This window comes from Trichosurus vulpecula, chromosome 1 (assembly GCF_011100635.1).
Source record: "Trichosurus vulpecula isolate mTriVul1 chromosome 1, mTriVul1.pri, whole genome shotgun sequence".
NCBI lineage: Eukaryota > Metazoa > Chordata > Mammalia > Diprotodontia > Phalangeridae > Trichosurus > Trichosurus vulpecula.
Window position 1 is genome coordinate 371,156,098 of NC_050573.1, and position 22,466 is coordinate 371,178,563.

General features: G+C 39.3%; 1 pseudogene; it reads left to right on the top strand.

Annotated features, from left to right (window-relative positions):
- LOC118838627 overlaps window positions 1–21,099 on the top strand; it is a 38,305-nt pseudogene extending 17,206 nt beyond the window's left edge.
- Window positions 21,100–22,466: the final 1,367 nt, after the last annotated feature.

Sequence of the window (22,466 nt, forward strand, 5' to 3'; positions counted from 1 at the left end):
TCCAGGTGCAATGCTCTATTTACTGCTGCACCCAGCTGACTAGCAAAAAGGCCAGTAAACAGTCTCTCCGATTAATTATCATCTCACCACATGGGTAAATGAAAAATTGAGACATATGGTCTCTGACAAAGGACTTTTTTTTTAATTTTGGAAATAAGATAGAATATTTTAAATCAAAGCTGTCCCAGAAAGTCTAGGGCATATGGTCACCACACCTATAATAAGCCAATTCATGAGTTTGTGACCCTTGAGGTACAACACCGTGTATCCCTGAAGAGGACACATTTCAAGTGAATTCCTCGGAATCTTTCCCTTCTTGCTGTCAACTTTACCATCATTTTATCTGGATTGAGTTTAAGCTCTGGTTGATTTAATCCAGGAATTTATTTCTGAAAGACAGCTGGGTAGCATTTGTCACTGTGCTTTGAGTCCAAAGTCAAAGAGATTGAGAGTCAGGTGTCATGTCTGTTTGGGTGGTAGTGAATCACAGAAATGGTTTATTTCCATCATCAATTGTTATTTGTTGCTTTTACAATGTGCGTAAACCCACAAGCTAAACAACAGGCATCCTTCATACGTTTTACAAATAAAGAAGTAAGTGCCCTAGATTGAGGGCTCTGTTTTTGTATCAAAGTTGTGTGTTCTCCAAAGTAGATCTGTTTTCTTTAATCTTGACTCTTTTCTCAGGCTGTATCAGTCAGTGGTGCCAACATAATATGTATGTGCCATCAAAACTACCCACTTTCTCTAGGCACATATTTCCTACAGGACAGTGCTCTGCCTCACTTCTCACTGACTCTTTGACAGCCACGGCAGGGAAGATATGTGAGACGATACATAAAAAATGTGGGGTGAGTGTGGGCATTCTGTCAATGAGCAGAAAAATATTTTCAGAGTCCCAGCCAGAAACCAGCTTCCTAAAATATTTACCAACTCCAGTCAATTAGGTGGTTGGAGAAGGGAGTCATCGTGGAGCAGCTAGAAGCCCTCTCCATGCTACCACACAATCTAATTTTATAAATGATCTGCGTTTTCCTAATCAAGTTTCATCCCTCACCATAGCCACACATCAATTAAGCTGAAGGCTAACCAAACAGATGGGCCTTGCCTCACTCCCTGAAGGCTGATGAACTAGGATGAATCAAGGAAAGGGAAAAATGAGATGCAATCCTTCACATATGTCTAGTTCTGATTCTACCAGCTCTAGACCTTGGATGAAAGGCATTACCTCCAAATCTGAGGGGAAAGTGGCTATTGGGGTAATGAGATCCCCTCAAAATCCATTGAGCTTATCTCACTAGATACACAGACAAGGTAAACAATAGAAATGGAGTCTCACAAAAGCCGCTTTCTCAGAGTCTGCTGAGGTACCCTGCTTCACTGCACATCCGATAGTCCCTAGTTGACCTTCAGGGCTTTATATAAAGACAAGAAAATCATTAATGTTTAGAATGTTTGAAGGCCAGGAGATGAGTAGACAGGTGTCTCTGGTCCTTTGACTCTCAAAAAAAAGTCATAATATTTCTTGGCTGTACCTACAAAGAAGAAATGGAGTGAAAAACTATTTATTCAGATAATTCAGGCAGAAAAATCTGCTCTTAACCAAAACAACATTTTTCTGGGGCTGCAATAATCCAAACTGGCTATGTAAATCACTCAGTAATTGCCTGGAAATTTCTACTCCACTTGGCCAGTGAGTCAATTCTCCCCATGCATCAAGTACTCCAAATTAGACATTTTTGAAAGGCTCTTTTAGAAGACTAGAGTAGTGGTTCTGAGAACTGTAGACCTCACCCCGTGCAATTACCTATCTTCACATGCTCTCCCCATGTACAGAATTTCACTGAAATCCATTAAAAATAACAGAAGGCATATACCCATTTGAATAATTTTATCAGCAGCCATTGTGTTGCATAGCAGAAAGTGCTAGGCTTCCAACTCTGCTACTCATTAGCTGTGTGACAATAGTCAAGTGTCTTCCTCTCTTTGGGCCTCAGTTTCTTCAACTGTAATGAAGTGATAATAATCCTTGCACTACCTAACATATAGGATCATTTTGAGAAATCCACTTTGTATGCCTTAAAGGATTATGTAGATATGAGCTATTTTCCTTATTTGTACTTATCATATCCCTATAATCAAATCCTTGAGGGTAGGGAGGACAGATACAAAGCCACTAACTTTTCTTATAGCTCCTGCAACACACTGTCAATTTAGGACAGTTTGGGTACCTAATATGCTAAAGATACTGAGTCCAATCCTGTGAAAAGAGGGATATTAACAACCTGGAGCTCTTCCAGGAGAAGGTAACTTGGATAGTGAAAAGACTCAAAGCTGTATCACAACTTATATGTTGTGTAAAAGGAGAGGGTGGGCAGGGAGTGGTCAATAAATCCAATCATTACATACATGTGCAGCACTCGGGGCAGATGTAATCCCGATCAACTTTGGAGCATGTGCAGACATTCTGTAACTGGTTACAGTCTGCTAAACATATAGTGGGGATGGATAGTCATTTCAGATCATTTGAACCCAAGGCCGAAGCCTGAACTAATCAACCAGATATGCTTTGCTTTGCTCTAAAAATGCCCTTTTCTTTGTCACCAAGTTTAAGACTAGATGAGGCTGACCAGGAGTATTCTTCCTGTTTGTAACACACTAAAGAACAGGATGCCTAGGCTTATTCTTGGTAACCTACGGACATATGCTATACAGGAGAAACACAGATATCCTGGCATTGTAGTTTCCAATTGACACTTTGTCAATTGTCTTGTCTTATTGTATTTACAACTTATTCAACTAAGAAACTTCTTCTCTCATGGTATGGTTAAACACATATGGAGACCATAAATCTGAGGGACACAGACATCCCGGGATTGTCCTAAAACATATAAAAAGCTTGTCCTACTTTTATTATACAGTCAGAAGTTTTCTTCTGGCTCCATGATCATGTATGTGCTAGCTTTAAGGGAATAAAACAATATGAATTTATATATCACCTAACCTGTTTGCCTCTTTTAACCAAACTTTCAGGTTGACAGGAGGAACCTTTTTGATTGACTGTGGAGCCTCAACTAGGGTGCATTTAAATGGCACTAATGAGCTAAAACAAGTCTCTTTTGCTATTTTCCCTCCCTCACAGAATTCGAGAAAATAAATGTTTTATAAGTCTCTGACTGGGTAGAGACCTCACAACCTCCGTATTTAAGTCTGACATGTGGCTGATGTTCTTTGCCTCTTCATATTTGTTCTTTCCTACTTTTAGGTGAAGGAGTATTGATAACAGGTATGACCTTGTGAAATTTGAAAGGTCATAATGGTGATTCACCAGAGGTCCGGGAACCAGAATCCTTGCCACGCTTTTCAGGCAGACCAGACTGTGAGGACTTAAGTCCCAAGTGACCTGTTTGATCTAGAATGAATTCAAGGCAGCATTGATATTTGAAAGTGAACTTGGTCAGTCAAATACTATATGGAAATTTGAGCCCATTCTTTCTGGAGACAAAGGTGGTAAAGGAATGAGTGCTTGGAGGTGGGGGCGGGGGAGAACACATCTGTTCTTGCTATGTCTTTGTAGTAAATATCCCATTGTAAAAGCTAATTGATATTCATTGGTTAAAAGGAATTGGGGTGCTAATCACTGATGGTTCATGGTGGAAGAAACACCAAAATTGCGGTCTGATCAGAAAGCACTAAAACAAAATCTCCACAACATTAGGGGTTATCCCTATGTAACATCAACCATACTGGCATATCCAGGATGGCTGCCAATGCAGGTTCTTAGATCTGCTTTACTAAGGAAAGCAACTTTAAAAGGGTCAATGATCTTCTTTACATAGAAAAAATACAAAGAGAAATAAAGACCAACAGACAGGGCTCTACTGCCTGAATCAAAGCTCTATAACCACCACTGAACTGAGAGAGCCTTTACCTCTGAGGAGTTGTGGAGCTCTGAACATACAGCCATTCAGAGTCTCAACCAGGGAATCACAACATCTTCCTGAGAAGCGATCCCCCAAAGCAAAATCTCACCTCTCAGAATATATACTCTTTAGGCTCAGTACCTAATTAAAAATTAACAAGCAAGCTTCCCTTAATGGGCTCCACATGAGGCCTGTTGATGGGCAGGGGCAGATCTTAATCCCCATTGACCTTACGTCATAGAACCCTGAGAAAGAGATGTTGTCTTGTTCAGGCACCCAAATTTTAAATGAAAGTAGGAGCTGAGATGAGGATCCTTGGATTTCTAACACTATAGTTCAAAGAACGGAAATGTTCAAATTAAAAATGACAACAAGAGAAAGAGTGGTATTGTTTAGCCTAGAAAAGAAAAGTGGGGACATGATAGCTTACTGCAAATACTTGTGAGCCATAGATTCATGGAATATGAGATCTGGGAAAGACTTGAAAAGCAATTTCATTCAGCCCCTTCATTTTATAGATATAGAAGCTGAGGGTCAAAGAGATTCAGTCACTTTTCCAAGGTAGCACTGTAGCAGAAAGAAGAACCCAGAGCCGTTAGTCCAAGCCTTGTGAAAGCCAGTGTGGCATGTGGATGGAGTAGTGGTCCAAGGGTCAGGAAAACTTGAACTCAAGTCATTCTGCTGGCACACAGTTGTGTCATATTTGAGACTGTTTCTTCATCCAAAAAAATAGGACTGCTGACAACTGCTAGCTTGTGAGGGTTGTTGTGAGCACAGATTCATATCAGACAATGAATAGAAAGATCTTCTCCAACTTTAGGCATTACATAAATGTCAGTTACAGTTGGTCCTTCTAGACCAAGCTATTCTCAGTGAGAGGGTTGTATCTTCTTCCTTGGTTTTTATTCCTTAACAAGTGGGAAAGATGAGTTTTAAATCTAAGCCATACTCTTCTACAAGACCCTAATGAGCTGATCTGGCCAAAGATAACACCTACCACTACTGCCTCACTTGACCAGCTAAGTAAGGATGGTCTCCTAATTCCTTCTGGCAGATAGAGACAGACAGTCATTCCTCCTATCCCCTTGGTCCCTTTTCTCCCAGGGACAAAAGCCTAATATGTCTCCCTTTTTCCAGGATCTGAAACTGCAACTCACAGGAAGATATACAAACTTGCTTAGCCCATTTGAGGAAGAAATCACAGGCATTGTCAGGGCAGAACAACTCAGGCTCTAAGGTCCTAAATAGGCATTTTGATGCAAAATCATACTAAAACATTGCAGTGCTCTGTGATATCATTGATAAGGTCTCTCCAACAGGACCAATCACAATCCATGAACTCCTTCTTATCCTATGCAATGTCCTGTCAGAAAGTCTTGATGTAATGTCTACCCCCTGCTATAGGCCTTCCTCTACACCTTTCAATATTATATAAGTGCTAGTGCAGAATGCTAGATGGCACCGTGGATAAGAGTGCCTGCTGTGAAGTCAGGAATACTCATCTTTCTGAGTTCAAATCCAGCCTCAGATGCTTATTAGCTGTATGATCCTGGGCAAGTCACTTAATCCTGTTTGCTTCAGTTTCCTCATCTGTAAAATGAGCTGGAGAAGGAAATGGTGGACCACTTCCATATCTTTGCCAAGAAAACCCCAAATGGTGTCAGAGTCACAGATGACTGGAACAACAAAAAGTGTAGAATATGAGCCCTCTATCTGTTATCCCTGGCTCTTGTTAGCCACTGCCTTCTTGGCTGTCTATACATACACATACACACACACACACACACACACACACACATACACACACATATGTACACACACACATATATATGTACATAAATACATGTATACACACATATGTGTATGCATAGGTATATATATATATATTTGATAACATAGCTTACAATGTTTCTTGTGAATAATTCATCATTAATATTGCAGTCTATTTACACCTACCTTGTGTTTCTCAGGTTCTTTTGGGGCAACTCATAATTTTGATTCCTCAGAGATTGGATGTTGCATGATTTGCAGCTATATACCATGACCAAAAGAATGCTGATGTTAAATGTATTGGCTTTTGTTTCAAGGAGAAACTGGGGTGATTGTGCTTTAAATGGTCTCCCTAACCCTTGTCTCTCATCCTCTATAATCCATCTTTTATGCAGGTGCCAAATTAATAGATGAGACAGTACAGCCTAGCAGATAGCTGACTTGGGAGTGAGGATGCCCTGGGTTCAGGTGTGACTCAGACACCTACTGGTCTTGTGACCAAGAGAGAATCACTTAAATGATCTCAAACTATTGCTACCAGAGGTATCCATATCTAGATTTAAAGTATAAGTTTAAACCTGCAGATTTAAGGTAAAAGATTACTCACTTCTACCTCTGTAATTTTGGCATGTTCACTTTTTTTTTCCCAATTCCTCCCTTAGCCATGGAGAGTTCCAGGGAGGATAGGTAGGGAGAGGTATATTCCTCACCAGACACAAGAAACAGACCAGTTTCACAAGAAAGGTCAAACACTTCACTGGTTTTTCACAGATCACAAGCAGTGAAAACAATTAAGCATGCTTTCAAGTGTTTTAGCCAGACCTATCAGTGTATGTATAAATAAGCAGATCTGGGCTTTGGTGATTGGAGCCAAGCCTGCAGTGCCTGGGCTCTAGTCTCTAAAATCACATTACAAAAGGACCTTAAGAGACTTCTTGTTTTCCCTTTCTGCCTCCTTCCCTAGTAACTGCAGCCACACTTACTCTCAGAATCTGCCACCAGTATCTCCTCTAAGTGTCCATGTACACCCCACAAGAAGTGGCTTTCTCCTTATGCACACTAGTAGAAGATTCTTTTTCCATGTCTCCTAGGGTAGGAAGAAAACAATGTTGACTCCCTTGGACTACAACGATCAGAGTTCACATTATGTTTCCGAGCTTTTCCCTGACTACAGCGAAGTGGGTCTGAATATATGGCTACAAATCAATTAGAGAGTGCTTGCTGATTTACATTGATTGAAAGAGTTCCTTCACAGGGAGTTCTCTTACCTACTAAAGTCATAGATCCAATGGTAATAACAAACAAAAAGGACATAGAAGTGATCGTGTCACTATCCTACTAAAAAAATCCTTCAGTTTTTCCCTATTGCCTCTAGGTTAAAATACAAACTTTTCAGCCTGCTACTGAAATTCCTCCATATACTTCACTCTTCTCACTCTCTACAATTTGGTCAAACTGCCCTTTTAATTGTTGCTTGAACTCAACTCATCATCTCCCATTTCCGCACATTTGCCCAGGATGTACTGCATACCAAGAATGGGCTCCCTCTTCATCACTACTTCCTTGGATCCTTAGTTTCCTTCAAGGCATAGTTCAGATGCCATCCCCTACATGAGGCCTTTTCTAAATACCTCCTTCCTCTTCTTCTAAGTGCTTTTCTCCTCCTTAAAATACATTGTGTTTCCTTACCTGTCTCCCTGTTTTATCCATCCAGTAAAATGTAAGCTCCTTGAGGGCAAGGACTACTTGGTATTTGTCCTTATATGACTAGGACCTAGCAAGGTACCTTTGTACATAATAGGTGATCAATAAATGGTTGGTGAATTGAAGTGAAAATACTCCAAAATTTTCCAGATAAAATCTAGACTATTCTTTTCCTCCTATTAAATCTGGGGCCTGGTTTACTGTCCTTCTGCAGAGTCTGTTCAAAATATGGCACCAGTGAATCAGTTCTATGGATTATCTTTTAACTGTATGTCATAGCTTGGGTGATTCTTTATTCACTTGTTCCCCCCAACACACACAATTGTACCCCACCCGTACACACATACACACATTCCCCTGGTATGGAGAGTTAAACCAAAGTCTTTTGGGTGTTGATGGATGTCATTTAGGAGGCTTCAACATAACTTCCACGCATGTGTTAAGACCATAAAAATTGTTTAATATGCTTGAGAGAGCTTTGATAGAAGAAATTCTGAATAATAATATCAAGTAAGGTATAAAATAAGGAGATGTGCTTACCAAGGTGTTTTCCACTGCCATGGGGGATGTCCAATGGAAAGTTCAAATGAAAAACATACTCCCCGTTGATGGAATGGGCCTCTGTATAAGTCTATTTGTGGAGAGAATCTTATTATGTTGAGCCCCAGAATATTGCAGCCCAGCACCACACACTCTGCAGCAACCTTTTCTGGTTTGAAGAGGTCAGATTGCCAGCCATCAGAGGAATGTCTGATGATCATGGTCCCAGATACAAGCAAACATCTTATGTATGACTGCTCTTCACTTGCTACATGCCTGTATCTTTGCTCCCTCTTGTTGTAACATGTTGTCATGTGCTAACAACAGGGTAAATGTAGCTAACCTGTGAGGATGAAGAAGGAGTCAGTTGCATCCAGTGTCTCTTTGTGCCAGTGGGGCAAAATTATCTGGTGTAATCAAGAAGAGGAATAGCAATCAAATACTGCTGGTGTTCTCCTCTGGCAGGGCCCATAATTCTGATGATGCTAAGTCTAACAACAATGCTGCTAGCAGCTGCTGTGGAGGTGTAAGGCCAATAACACCAGCACACAGGAGAGCTGCTAGCACAGGTTCTTTGATCTGCTTTTCTAAGGAAAGCAACTTTAAGGGGTTTACAATATCACTTTAATTAAACATACATATATCATTCACTTAGTTCAGGGGAAAAAGTCAGCACCCTGAACTTCAGAGAAATTACAAGCAGAAATTAAATAAATGGAGCAAATAACACAAATCAGCAGACAGAGCTTCTGTCTGTCCATAACAATACATACATAGTTACCAGAGAGAAAAGCACCAACATCTGGGTTTTCAAAGCAGGGGGAAGGGGGGTGCTCCTTAATGGCTGCCCAGAGTCTCATCTGGCCAATTCACAGGAACACTCTTCCAATGAGTGAGCCCCCGAAGCAAAGTGCTAACCTCTGAGTATGTATACATCCTTCTTCAGGGTCAGAAGGCATCACAATCATGTGACTCAAACTCATGTGACTTAGGCTTTCTTGTGACTTAAGCAGGTCATCAAAGACTCTTGATTCAATCAAATACTCAATCAGAGGCACTTAATTGCCTTAGTGCTGAGAAGCACTCCAAAAGAAAAAAACAGCGAAAAGTCCCCCCACTTTGCTTGCCATTACACTAAGTAACAGAGTATTTAAGAAAAATAAGAAAGAATAAGAGAGACCTTTATTGCACTGAGGCAGTCTAGGACCCCAGTAATCAAGGAATCCCTTCCTTGCAAGTTCTTGTGCTTTGCTGACATGTTTTCCTTCAGGGAAGGCAAACAAGACAGCATATTTTATATGCATTTCTCTGTTTATGTCTGATGTGCCCAGGTCTGGATTGACTAGTGGTCTGACATATAGAATACCAATTGGGAATAAGTTTTATTTTTGCTTTAATGTTATTTGCTGCCAACATGGCTGGGCAACTGTTACATGAAGTAAAAAAAAAAAAAAGCAATGTACAGCAACTCATGGTTCAAAGCCACAGGCTGGAAACCCATCCTTACCCATTAGGTACCATTGAGCAAAAACAGCATTTAGTACCAAGAGTCTTTGGTTCTGTCATTTTTTCACTTACGTGCAATATTTATCCTCAACAAGTTTAAGGCGCCATGTCTTATTTACCTTTGTCTCTCCTACGTTGCACAAAGACTTGTACCTAGTAGGTGCTTATTATATTTTGGGTGAATTACTATTCAGTGAATCAAAGATATGTAGCATATGTAGCAAGGTATCAAGAAGATTCATTTCAATGAGGTACAGTGGAAGGATCTCTGGGTGAGGAGTCAAAGACCCTGAATTCGAATACATGTTATGCCCCTTACTAACTGGATGTTGTTAGACAATGACCTTAACCTTCTGGGTTAATCTGTAAAATAACAGTATCCTTTCCAAGTGTAAATCTCTGATTCTATGAAAATGAGTACATAAATGATAGAAAAATAATGGAAAAAAGGTCTTTTGGATTTCAGGTAAGGAAAAGAAGAGATTCCTTAGTGAAATGGAAAGTGAATAGGGAATTATGAAAATATTGGGAAGATTTCAACTCAGTTCAATAGCCTGGTATCATTATCAAATGCCTGGTATGTGAAAAGTACTATTTAAGTCACTAGAAGAAAGTTTAGTTGTCTTGCTGTTATTCTGTTGTTATGTCATAGGTTTTTTGTTGTTGTTTTTGTTTTGCTTTGTTTTACATTAGATAAGAAATAGCCTCTTCCCTCGAGGAGATTGCAGTTTGGGGGGTGGGCAGAAGAATAATGTAAATGAATGACCATCTGTCTTCTAATTTGGCAGGGAGGCTTATTCTTTCCCAAAGGAAATATTTCTAGATGTTCTGTCACTGAAGGAAAAATAATTTTGCTCCTCATGCTTTGCTCTTCTTTATTTGCTTGGTGAATTGAATACTTGTTGGTATTTTTTATTTTTTAAAAATTTGTCACCCCAATAGAACCTTTCCTTTGCACAAATGCAAATAAGTAAAATGAATCAACCATTGACCATGTCTAATATTGTACGTCTAACTATGTACCACTTCTCCACTAAGAATAGGTGGGCAAACTTCACTAACATTCCATTGAAGACATGATTAGACACCGCGTTGTTTAGAGGGGATCATTGATTGCTGATTGATTCATGTGTTTCAGCACTGTTCTCTATGACATTATTATGGCCATTGTCTAGCTTGTTCTCTCAGTTCTGTTCACTTTATGCTGCCTGGGTCCATACAAGTCTTCCCAAGTTTTCCTCAACTCTTCATACATTTTTTAACCTTTTCCTGACGCACATGATGCCTTTCACAGAAAAAAAAAAAGCATTCATTGCCTCAAAAGGTGACGGATCTCATTGGTATGAGTACTTCCTCCACCAACAGAGGTACACCCATGCGTGCTTTCTTACCCTCTATGGTTCTGGCCCATGGATTTCCACAAATCTTCCAAAGGGATCTACACAATTAATGCACTGGAGACCTTCCACTGGTCCTGATAATATTACATGGATGCTAGCGTAACATTCAAGTGGTCTATTTGTTATGCTTCGTTACTACTCTGACTCGTCCCACCTCCTTTTCCATTTATACATGCTCTTTTACACAATTTCTGACATGAAATCACCTTTGGTAAAATGCTACAACCTTAATAATATCTTAGGTTTAGATTTAGATTTAAAGCCAGAAGGGATTTTAGAAGTTAATGAGTTCAAACCTCTTGTTTTATTAATGAGAAAAAAATAAGGCAGAGAGAAGTTAAGTGATTTGCCCAGCTAAACACTAGCTTATAGCTAGTGAATATCTGAAGTGGGATTGGAAACTATGTCTTCCTGACTCTAGGTTCAGTACCCCATCTACCACACCATACTGTTTGAATTGAATTATATTGAAATGAGGGGGTGGAATTGGTCTACAAAGTCAATAAATAGAATTGCCTTCTCCAAGGTTTTTGGTATGAGGCAAGATAGTGAAGACTTCAAAACAAAATGAATTAGAATACGACTTGGAAATTATAAGGACAATTAAGAAGAAAATTAAAGGAATGAATTTTTCCACCAGGAGTGTCTCATCTCAAAAAAAAACCCCAACTCTCCAATGTTTTTTCAACTTTTAAATAACTTTGGCTCAGAGTGATAGTGATGCCTAGAAAAGAAATATCACTAACTTCATAAGAGACATTCTTGCTGCGAGTTCCTTTGCCTTTCTCTCTCTTCTTTGGCTGATTCCCCTTGGTCACTAATGAAATGAGCTATTATTTCCTCTTCTTAGAAGTCTCCAAGTTAAAGTTTGGGAGGACACCAATGCACCTGTTGACAAAAGGGTCCATGGCCAAAGCAACAAATTGGATAAAAGACATAGAGAGGTAGATGTGTTATGGACTTGTCAGCAGGTCCTTTTTGGTAGGGATATCTTAAAGTAATAGTACCTAGCACTTCTGTTCCTTAGGCCCCTTTGTGATGATGCAAACAAAATTGGTTCATTTGCATAGAACCTAATGAAAATCAGACAGTGAACATCCAAGAAATGGAGTGTACTTTGTTCCCACACTACTTTAGTATTATTTTTATGGAAATCCATAGCTAAGGAAGATGAGGCATTTTATAGCAGTCTGCTCTAGAATAATAATTCATATGTAACCAACATGCATATGTATTCAAAGATATTGAAGGAAGGAGACAAGATCTTATCTATACCAAAATATTTATAGCACCTTTTTCTGTGTTGCCAAAGAACTAGACATGAAAAGGATGCCTATCAATTGAGAAATGGCTGAACAAATTATGGTATATGAATGGAATGGAATATTGTGCCATCAAAAAAGAAAAGAAATGATGAAGGGGTTGGTTTCAGAGAAACCTGGGAAAAATTGTATGAACTGATACAAAGTGAAGTGATAAGAACCAGGAAAACAATTTATATTTTAATGATGCTGTAAAATGAAAAAAAATAGACTTTAGAATTCTTATCTGTGAAGCTATCAACCATGATTCAAAAGACCATTGATGAAAAATGCTACCCATCTCCTGACTAAGATGATATGGACTAAGTATGCAAGATGAGACATGCAATTTTTAAAATGGCCAATAAGGGAATTTGACTTATTTGATTCTGTATATTTGTGAAGAATGAGTACTAAGATTCTATATATTTGTTATAAGAGCTTATTTTTTCCCCTTGTGGGAGGTTGAGGTGAAGTGGAGAGAAAGTAAATGTTCGCTGAAAAAAAAATTAATTCAAAAAATAAATAATACATTTATCTGATATTTTAAGGGTTACCAAACACTTTCCTCACAGCATATTAGGAAAGAAGTGAACTAATAATACTAGTCTAATCCCTCCTTTTACATATTTCTAAGGTCACACAGCAAGGGAGTGGCAGAGCCAGTACCAAAATCCATGTCTCTTGATGCCCAGATCAGTGGTCTTTGCATTACCTTGTGCTATTGGTGGTGTTTTTTCCACCAAGGGATCAGAGGAATAATGGAAAAGTGAGGATGGCCCAGAAGGGAGAAGGGTCATTTGCAAATATGGACAAGGTCAGCATAAATTCAGCAGCCCAACCTTAAATGCCTTCAAACAAGTGTTCTTTGAAATTTATAAGCAGGTTAGATTAATATTTTTCTTTCTGAGAACTTTTGCAGGCCTAAACGGAAAATTGTATTGTTCTTTGGAGATTGAGACACAAGTGTACATTTCTCACTATTTCCATAGTATCTTGAAGTCCTTGACATCAAGAGGCACTGCCTCAACTTACCACATCTGAACAAGAATTACAGCAGTCTGTGAATTAATATGAGCAGCTTACTGCAAGAATATTGATATTGACAAACAATTTTGAGAGTGTCTAGTGAAACACTTGATTAATAGAAAAATCTCATGATAACTGTTATCTTTGTTCACCTTCTTTTAAGCCAATAATTGGAAAAGGAACTAACTGATCTTTTTTTTTTCTTTGAAAACCAGCCTGCACGTTGCTATTCTATAACAGAAATATGCTAGAGGAGATAACTGCTGCATAAAGTTCTTTCAATGAAAAATATTTACTTAGATAAATCCTGTGTGAAGCATTAATTCCCAATGATGTCCCAAGCACATTATAAATTTTCTTACCAACTCTATTATACTATTTCCTCCACCTTAAACATGCAATACACAGCAAAATTAGATGGTACGTGATCCTATGTGTGGTCAGATTTCAGCATTGTAACCTTCTGTATCACTCCCACAGAATCTGACTGGTCTCACAGCTGCTTAGCAATTTTGTGTCTTATCAGATTAAAACCTAAGAGAACCATACTTCAACTTTATAAGCTACTTGTTGTGGCAGTGCCTAATATAGAAATTCTGAGGCAAAGTATCACTGGTATTATTTTCATAGTGTCCTTTAGCTTTCCATTTCAATCATAGTTTGTCAAAATTAGATTGTTTCCTGAGTTCTGAAAGGATGAATGGTTGTCTGTGTATGTACATGAACAGGTGCACAGGTATGAATGTGTGAGAGTATGTATGTGCTAATAAAGTATTTTCTTACATGCTCCATATTCAAAAATAGAACCAGGTGGGCTCCATTCCCTTTAAGAATGATTAGTTTAAATAAATTCCAAATTGAAAATTGAATCCTGCAGATTAATCCTAAAATATATATTTGGAAATCATGCCTTTTAGATGACTTCCCTTCTATTTCACCAGAAAGCCTTGACGATTTATTCATTTCATTTGACTACTTTTTTAATCTCGCTTTTTATGAGGACACTAATGACCCTCACAGATTGTTACCCTCTAGTGAAATAACAGGGTTTTGGCAAGGGCTGAATTCCAGTTGAAGAGTTCTGAAACTCACTGTAAATCTTCCTGTTTTGTGGTCCCACAAACTAGGCTTTGCCATCTGCCTTATGAATTGGATTTTTGTTGCGGTATTTCACACATTCTAAAATATGGTTATTACCATCCATAAACTGGGGTTCCTGGAGATTATTAATTAAGTCCAAAATATTGCACCAATGTGTGCGGTGAAATACAGCAGGAATGACACGGCGCGCCCGTCATTATAACCCGCTCTGCACTGCATTATGGCTGCTCTCTAGAAAGCTGGAGACAATTTGGTGGTAGTGAGCCAACGAAGTTAAACCTGAAGACTTAAATTCAGGTGGATGAGATAAATTGAAACAGATCTTATTGCTCCCAAACACTCTCCTGGAAATAATGGCATCTTGACATTTTATCAGTCACTCAAGCGGTCATTCTCAGCGGTATCAGCCGGAGCTTGAAGGATAGAGCCGTAAAGAAAGGACTGTCAGCCATAAACATTCCTCAAAACCATGAAAGCCACAAATGAAAGCTTAAGTAATGGAGGACGCAATACCCTTGATATTTCAACAATTACCTGCAACAACAGGCTTTGTTAGAACTATGGTCATTTTTTCAAAAGCCTTTACTTGTCATGCCTGGATCTGAAGGGGAGGCGGGGGGAGAAGGGGGGCATAAAGGTGGGAATCAGATGCCCTCAGGTGAAAACACAAACTTGAGTGGTTGCATATTTAAGGAAGTACATGAAAATTTTTCAACTTTTTGTTTTAAGCACTAAAGATTGATCTGAAGACATTAGTATTATTAAACTAGTAGTAGAGCTCTGGAAATCATTAGAAAGGCATTTACGCTACTCAGCTATTTCCTTTGTGGCCATTCCTGATGTCAAATTACGGAGAAGAAAAATGACCTGGAACGCGTTGCAGGGAAAGGAAGGTGGTAATGGATAAGAGTGTAAGTGTGGGGAAGCAAAGTGGATTTAACTTCATTACACTTAGGGAACATATCACTACACTGGGAAGAAGAAAAGACTAATTTTAAATGGTCTTGGTGCTATTATCTTGGCAATTGGGAAGCACGGAAACTAAATGAAATTGAGTATACACCACATCTGAGTCACCCAAACTCAAGAGACAGCAAATGCAGAAAGGTTAAATGCTCTAGAAATTGCATTTGTGGAGTTTCTCAACACAGGAGATTAATGGTTACTCAAAGCAATGGATAAATATTAGCTGAAGACCATTAGCCCAGGAAAACACATCAGCCCATCAGAGTTCTACAGCTTATCAGATCAATTTTAAATAGGTTTATCTTGGGCTTTTCTAACATTTAATGAGGAACAAATTGGGTTTTTTTGTTGTTGTTGTTTCTTTTACCTGGGTTGACTTTTTGATATTACCTACAAAAGTATGATTGACATAAATGGGCTGGCAGCAAAGTGTTAATTTTGTCAACCCTGAAGCAATTGAAAAAAAGGTAATTTTATGAATCTTCTCTTGTATTAACCAGCTATGGTGACCATTCTAGAGAGAAAAGTAGATAACCTGCTCAAGTGAGAAGAGGCCCAGAAAGATCATCTCTTAAATTCTTCTTCCTTCCACCTAAAATATCCAAAAATGATGGGAACCACTCCTATTTTCAAAAGCTATCAGAGGTAACTAGGTCACAGCCTTTCTTGTACCACTTCATCTATTCATGCCAGTATTACAAGGGTCTCTGCATTTAATATGCATCCCTCCTGTCATTATCTGAGCCTGTTTCCTCTTATTTGGTTTGCAGTTGAGATGGAGCCAATGTGACAGTTTTCCCCCCATTCATCCACTCATACAGTCTTGATTATACACAGGAATTCCCAGATCAAAGTATTGCAATTTGTAGTCAATAAGCTATGGATAAAACTGACCGTGTTGCCTGAGGAGTACATTTGTAAAGGAGCTAAGTATGGCTCAACATTTTTTTTATATTACTCTGGTTCAATTAGTACCTTTCTTTGCTCTTCCCTTGTACACATTCTTCTCTGTTTTCCCATAAACCTTGTGGAGCAGTTAACCATCTTCTAAAATTGCTGACATTTTCAGATCTATATTCCTTTCCTAAGATTTACTTCTCTGTGTGTGTGTGTGTGTGTTTGTGTGTGTGTGTGTGTGTGTGTATCTGTCTCTCTGTCTCTGTGTCTATCTGTTGTCTGTTGTCTCTCTCTGTCTCTTTCTGTCTCTGTCTCTCTGTCTCTCTCTTCCATGCCACTACTAAATATAGCTGCCACCTTTGGTATTACCCCCTGACACTTTCTATAACCAAAAAATAAAATACCTCAGAAGTTTAATTATATGGCTTCATATTGAAAATACAAAGTTACATTTCTGCCTCCTTCAATTAACTATGTTTTTTGTCTTCTTTAAAGACTCATTTCCTGCTACCATGTCAGTAGCTCACCATAAAGCCTTAGATATAATGATATGTAAATACTATAACTTGGTTAACTCGTAAAACTGAACAAATCAAACTTCTGGTAACCAACCCCCAGTATTTCTGTTTATGCACACCGTATCTCAAAGTAATCACAGCTCATTCAAGTGAGAAGCCAATAAAATAGTAGAGAACTATAGAGATTTTTCAAAAATGTGCAGTAATTTGTGAGAAGCATCCATTGTCCAGAGAACCCAGAAGGGGGATCTGAGGACTGAGAAGATGTAAACACATGGCATCAAAAGGAAAGATTAATGAGGCTACTAAATAATTATGATCTTGGAATGGAAATAAGATTCTTCCAATGAGTGGAGAAGAGAGAGGTGCCCCTTCCCAGAGACAGTAGAAAGTATGCTTCTTGAGGACAGGGATTATGAATTTTGTCTTTGTATTTCCAGGCTAGGCATTTAATAAAAACTTAGTGAATAGAAAATTCACTGTATATAGTCTAGTCCCTTCATTTTACCCTTGATGAAAACAAGGAAATGCAGCAAGAAGTGACTTACCTAAGGTTATACAGGTAGTAAATAGCAGAAATGAAATTTGAACTGAGATTCTTTGACTACAAATCCAGAGCTGTTTATAATAAATCACTTGCATCCATAGAGCAGATACCCATACAAAGCCAGGAGTCTTAATAATATACTGTTATTCAGAGTCATCGTTTTTAAGCCGCCAAATACTTTGCATCTTATTAAAGCACCCAAAAAGAGAATCTATAGCTTCTTTCTTGAGATTATACTCCCACAGTGACGTATCAATCATTCACATTCACATTGCATTGTAAAGTTTACAAAACACTTTCTTCACAAAAATGCTATTGGGCAATAGCGCAATGATTACTATGTACATCTTATAAATATACATTATATAAACTGAGGTTTGGAGAAACTAAGCAATTTCCTCAAATTTATAAAACTAGTCTCAGTATTCAGGATTCAAACTGAGAACTTCTGACTCAGGTCCCAAAACTTTTTCCAATATGCTATGCAAATAAGAGAATCTCTTTTTGTTAATGATTGAATGACCTACAAATGTCTCATTTTGGTCCAATGTCAATCCTAAACTACCAAGGGATTGGCCTGTTCTAGGCCCAGCTCAGAAACTTTGGTCAGTGAGTAGAGAGACACAGGACCAGCCCTATTAACATTTCAAACACTTTGAGAAACTGAAGAAGAGAGATAGTCATATCAGGTGACCAGATCAGCTGAGATTGTGAATAACCAGCACTCTGAGAATTTGTACCCACATCTGGATCCTGCAGGAAACAACCTATTTGAAAGACAGATAATCACACTGCTACTGGGAAGAGCAGGAAGAAGAAAAGAAACCAAAAGCCAAAACAAAGCAAGAGAAGATATTCCAGAACTTGAAAGGGGCAAGAAAATTCTTTGTCTCTCTACAAGTCACACAGAAGCTTATACCAGAAAAAAGAAAGGGTCAAGAATGGAGTCAATACCCCAAAGAAGTAACAGTGAAGGGAAACCAAGTTTTCCAATAGTATTATAGGTCTCATTGCCAATGACAGAGAGTTGATAGATTTAGAGTGTACAGAATGAGACATGTATACACACACACATGTCTGTATATGCACACACACATATCGTACATGTGCATCTCATAATGCATACATGTATATGTATCTGTATATATATCTCACATATAAACACATATATAGATATATGTATATATGTGTACATTTTTATATAATCAGTGAGGGAATTTGTGTTGCTGGACTATGAATATGTTACAAGGGATTTGTTTTTATTTTTATTTTTCTTCCCAATGGAGTGGGGGTGGGAGAGAGGGAAAATTTATTTCCAGTAATCTTTAAAAGTTGATTCAAAATGGGGGGGGGGACTACATATGTGGAGTGTTGAACACACTTTCATGTGAGGTGACTGTATTACTAGTTCTACTTATTTGTTTTACTTTGTCATAAGAAACCTGTCAATGGAGGGGGCGGGGGGGGAGAGGGGAGGGAATCTATAAATGTAATGTAAAAATAAAACACATTAATAAAACTTAAAATAGAAGAGGAAGAAAGGTCTGCAGGTACTTGGAGCCACAGGATACACCAAAGGCTCTTTCTCCCAAGTGTTAAGGGTCTTTTTAGTCTCTTGTTCCTTTCTTTTCTTTCTCCACTTCAGCCTTAACCTTGCCTCTGCTCCTTGCCCACTAAATACATAAGTCAAGAAATATTTATTGAAGACTCAGCTTCCCTATACTTGAGATTCTATTCTTCCTTAACTCCTCTTGGAACCCCTGACTCTAGGCAACTGTCAGTTCAAGTGCTATATCCTTCAAGAGGATCTTGAGAGATTCTCAAGAGATCTTTCCTGATTTCTCCTGTCATTTTAGCACCTGTCCACATTAGTCAGCCAATCAATCAAGAACCATTTATTAAGCACTTATTACATAAATGCCCAGAATTATACTAAGAGCTTAGCATACAAAGAAGGGAAAAAATATAGTTTCTGCCCTCACTATGCATTTCCTTTTAAATTTTAAAATTTTAAATTTACCTAGTATGTACTTATCTGTGAACAGTCATGTGCCAATAGTGTGAACCAGGTGTGTCCAGGTGTGCCAGCACGATACTACTGAAGGTAATACTCACCTCAAAGTGTGTCAAACTCCCTGGCCAATGTTCTATTCATGTTTATCTATATCTGTGAACATACTATTTTCCCCTACTAGAAATTCTTAATATTTGTGGTGACACAGACCTCTTTGACTGTCTGGTGAAACCTCTAGACTCTTCGGAATAATGTTTTTAAATAATTGAAGGAAATGCTAACTTTCAGTTGGAAGTTACTGAAAATAAAAATGTATTTTTTTCCCAGCTAAATGCACATACCATCTGAAATCTCACAGCACCTTGGGGTCCCTAGAATCCATATTAAGAACCCCTGGACTATTAAAATGCAGGTTTCTTATAGGCACTATCTCACTTTTGTCTTTGTATCCAAAGTATTTAACAGTCTGGTAGCAGACACTTTAAATAAATGCTTGTTAATTGGTCAGTTGATTGATAGATAAATGCACAGTCCTGGGCTAAGACTTCAGGAAATACAAACAAGATTTTTAGACTTATAGTCTAAACAATTAAACAAGGTGTATACTCATGACAAGAAATGAAGCTTTACCAGGAAGTAGATAAATACTAAATGTTTTAGAGAAAGGGTAAAAGTTATAGTTTAGAGGAAGGAGAGAAAGGGACAGGGCAAGGGGAAGGGAAGGAGGAGAGGGAAGGAGAGGAGAGAGAACGCTGTGTTATGGTGCTACGGACTGAAATGGATGGGGGAAAAAAACATAAGGAAAGGATTAGAAGTGGATTTTAAAAGTTAATTGGCTCCCCAGTCTTGGTCATCACTCCTGGTCAAATGAGAAAATATATGCCGAGTACTAAGTAAGGTTTAAAATGCTATGTAAATGTCAATTATTATTATTATTGTTATATGAAATATGACCACTTTATTTTATAAGGTCATTGCCAGATGTGAGACAATGTGTCACATTTAGAAGGCTTTGAAAACACCCCACATACAAGGCTCCCATCTACTTGGAAATACAGGCAAGAGGACTATATCCTAAGCATCAGATTAAATGAATAGATGAAACAGTAGCTCTTTGGGGTTGCTTTGCCAAGAGTCAGAAGGAATTTTAGAGGTCATTGAGTCACCTCCCTTGTTTTATAAATGAGTAAACTGAAGAACAGAGAAGTTACGTTGTCTGAGGTGGAATTCAAACCCATCTCCTCCTGACTCTAGGTCTACCTATTACATCACATTGCTTGTCTCATAGAATGCATTAACAGAGAAAAAAAGGTTTCCGGAACTACAAGACCTGGGGCAGCAGCAGCTCCCTCCTGCAATATCCGGTTTGAGGAGAACCGTCCCACCTCTTCCGGAAGTGGCCGCAGGGAGGAGAGGGGTTCTCGTTCAGGAGGGGAGACGGAAGTAGTTTAACAGGTCTCCAACGTGGTTCTGCTTCTGGTGCAGGTGCGCGCGCAGGCCGGGATGAAGCTGCGGACACACATTGCTGAGCGCCTACGTGCGTGGGGTGGGGCCCCAGGGCTTCCCGCTGCGCATCCAGGCTACCGAGATCTGCGTGAGCCCCATGGACTTAAACCCCGGGCTTCTTGACATGCACGATCCCCAAGATAGAGTGGACGCCGCTGGTGGAAGCGGCCGAAAGCCAGGGCCACCGGTCTTACCTGCCCCGGCAGCTGCCCGAGGGCTACGAGAAGGACGAAGAGTTCCTGAGGAAGGTGCACCACGTGCTGCTAGAGGTGGAGGTGGTCGAGGGCACTCTGCAGTTCCTGGAGTCCGGACGCCTGTGCCCCATCAGCCCAGGGATCCCCAACATGCTGCTGAGTGACGAAAAGGCCGCGTTCTAGGCTAGGGATCTGTGCCCCGTCCTGCTTTGTGTCCACTTTTATAAGTCCGGGACGAGATGTTCATCTTCCCGTCCACCTCTGGCCCCCAGACCACATAGATCCCCGGGGGATGGTATCATTGCTGTAATATTTTTTTTGCCTCATTAAAGGTTCAAAAGAGAGAGAGAGAGAGAGAGAGAGAGAGAGAGAGAGAGAGAGAGAGAGAGAGAGAGAAAGAGAAAGAAAGAAGAACAAAGAAAGAAGGAAGGAAGAAAGGAAGGAAGGAAGGAAGGAAGGAAGGAAGGAAGGAAGGAAGGGAGGGAGGGAGGGAGGGAGGGAGGGAGGGAAGGAAGGAAAGGTAGCTTGGAACCAAATTATGGAGAACCCTAAATGCTAAAGTAAATAGTTTTCACTTTATCCTATAGACAATAGGGAGCCACCGAAAGTTTTTAAGCAAGAGGTAAGCAGCATTGTAATAGATGTCTGGTGCATGTACAGAGTGCCTCAGATGGTATATTTCTACATGGAGAGATCAGGGAGTTTGCTTCTGGGAGAGTTGCAGTGACATGCAAGAGAAGAACCTTGAAGATAATACACATAGACCTTTGTAACTGGTTCCAGTCTACCAACCATGTCGTAAGAGACTCTTTGAGTGGTTCTAGAGGCATTCAGTGGGGCAATGGAGGCAATTCAGTTCATGGGTTTTTACCATGTCATTCTCTCACCCTAGTTTTTGTTTGTTTTGCATTTTTTTCCAGCCGCTCTGTTCATTGTTGGATTCATTCACTTGGATGCACTACAAGATCATGCTAAAAGGGGATTTCCCTTGGATTTTTTTCTCCTCTGGGGCCAGGTGGCCCTGAGAAATGGGCGTTGGCCTTTCTGTTATGTCTTTTCACATTCCATGTGAAGAGCATGGAGTTTTTGAACTTGGGCACTTCAAAAGGTCAAGATGCTGAGTCACAGGAATCTAGGAATTGGACCAAGTCAGGTTTTACATCCAGCTAGTAACAATGCCCTGAGGAACAAAGAGAAACTTTTGTTTTCCTTGACAGTATTTAATCTTTCCGTTCCAATTACGTGTAAAGATAGTTTTAAACATTTATTTTTGTAAAATTTTGAGTTCTAAATTTTTCTCCCTCCCTTCTTCTCTTCCCTTCCCCTCCTCCCCAAGACAGCAAGCAATCAGATATTGGTCATATGTGTACAATCATGTCAAACACACCGAGGAGAAACTTTTGACAGTGGCATTCTGGACCCAGGCCATCAGAGGCTAAGATGAAGACTCATCTGGCAGTCATGCCACACCAGGATGTGAATAATATAATGTAGGACTGTGATAAGTTTTGGGCCTACTATCCGCAGAGACCAAGGGACATTTACTCTCA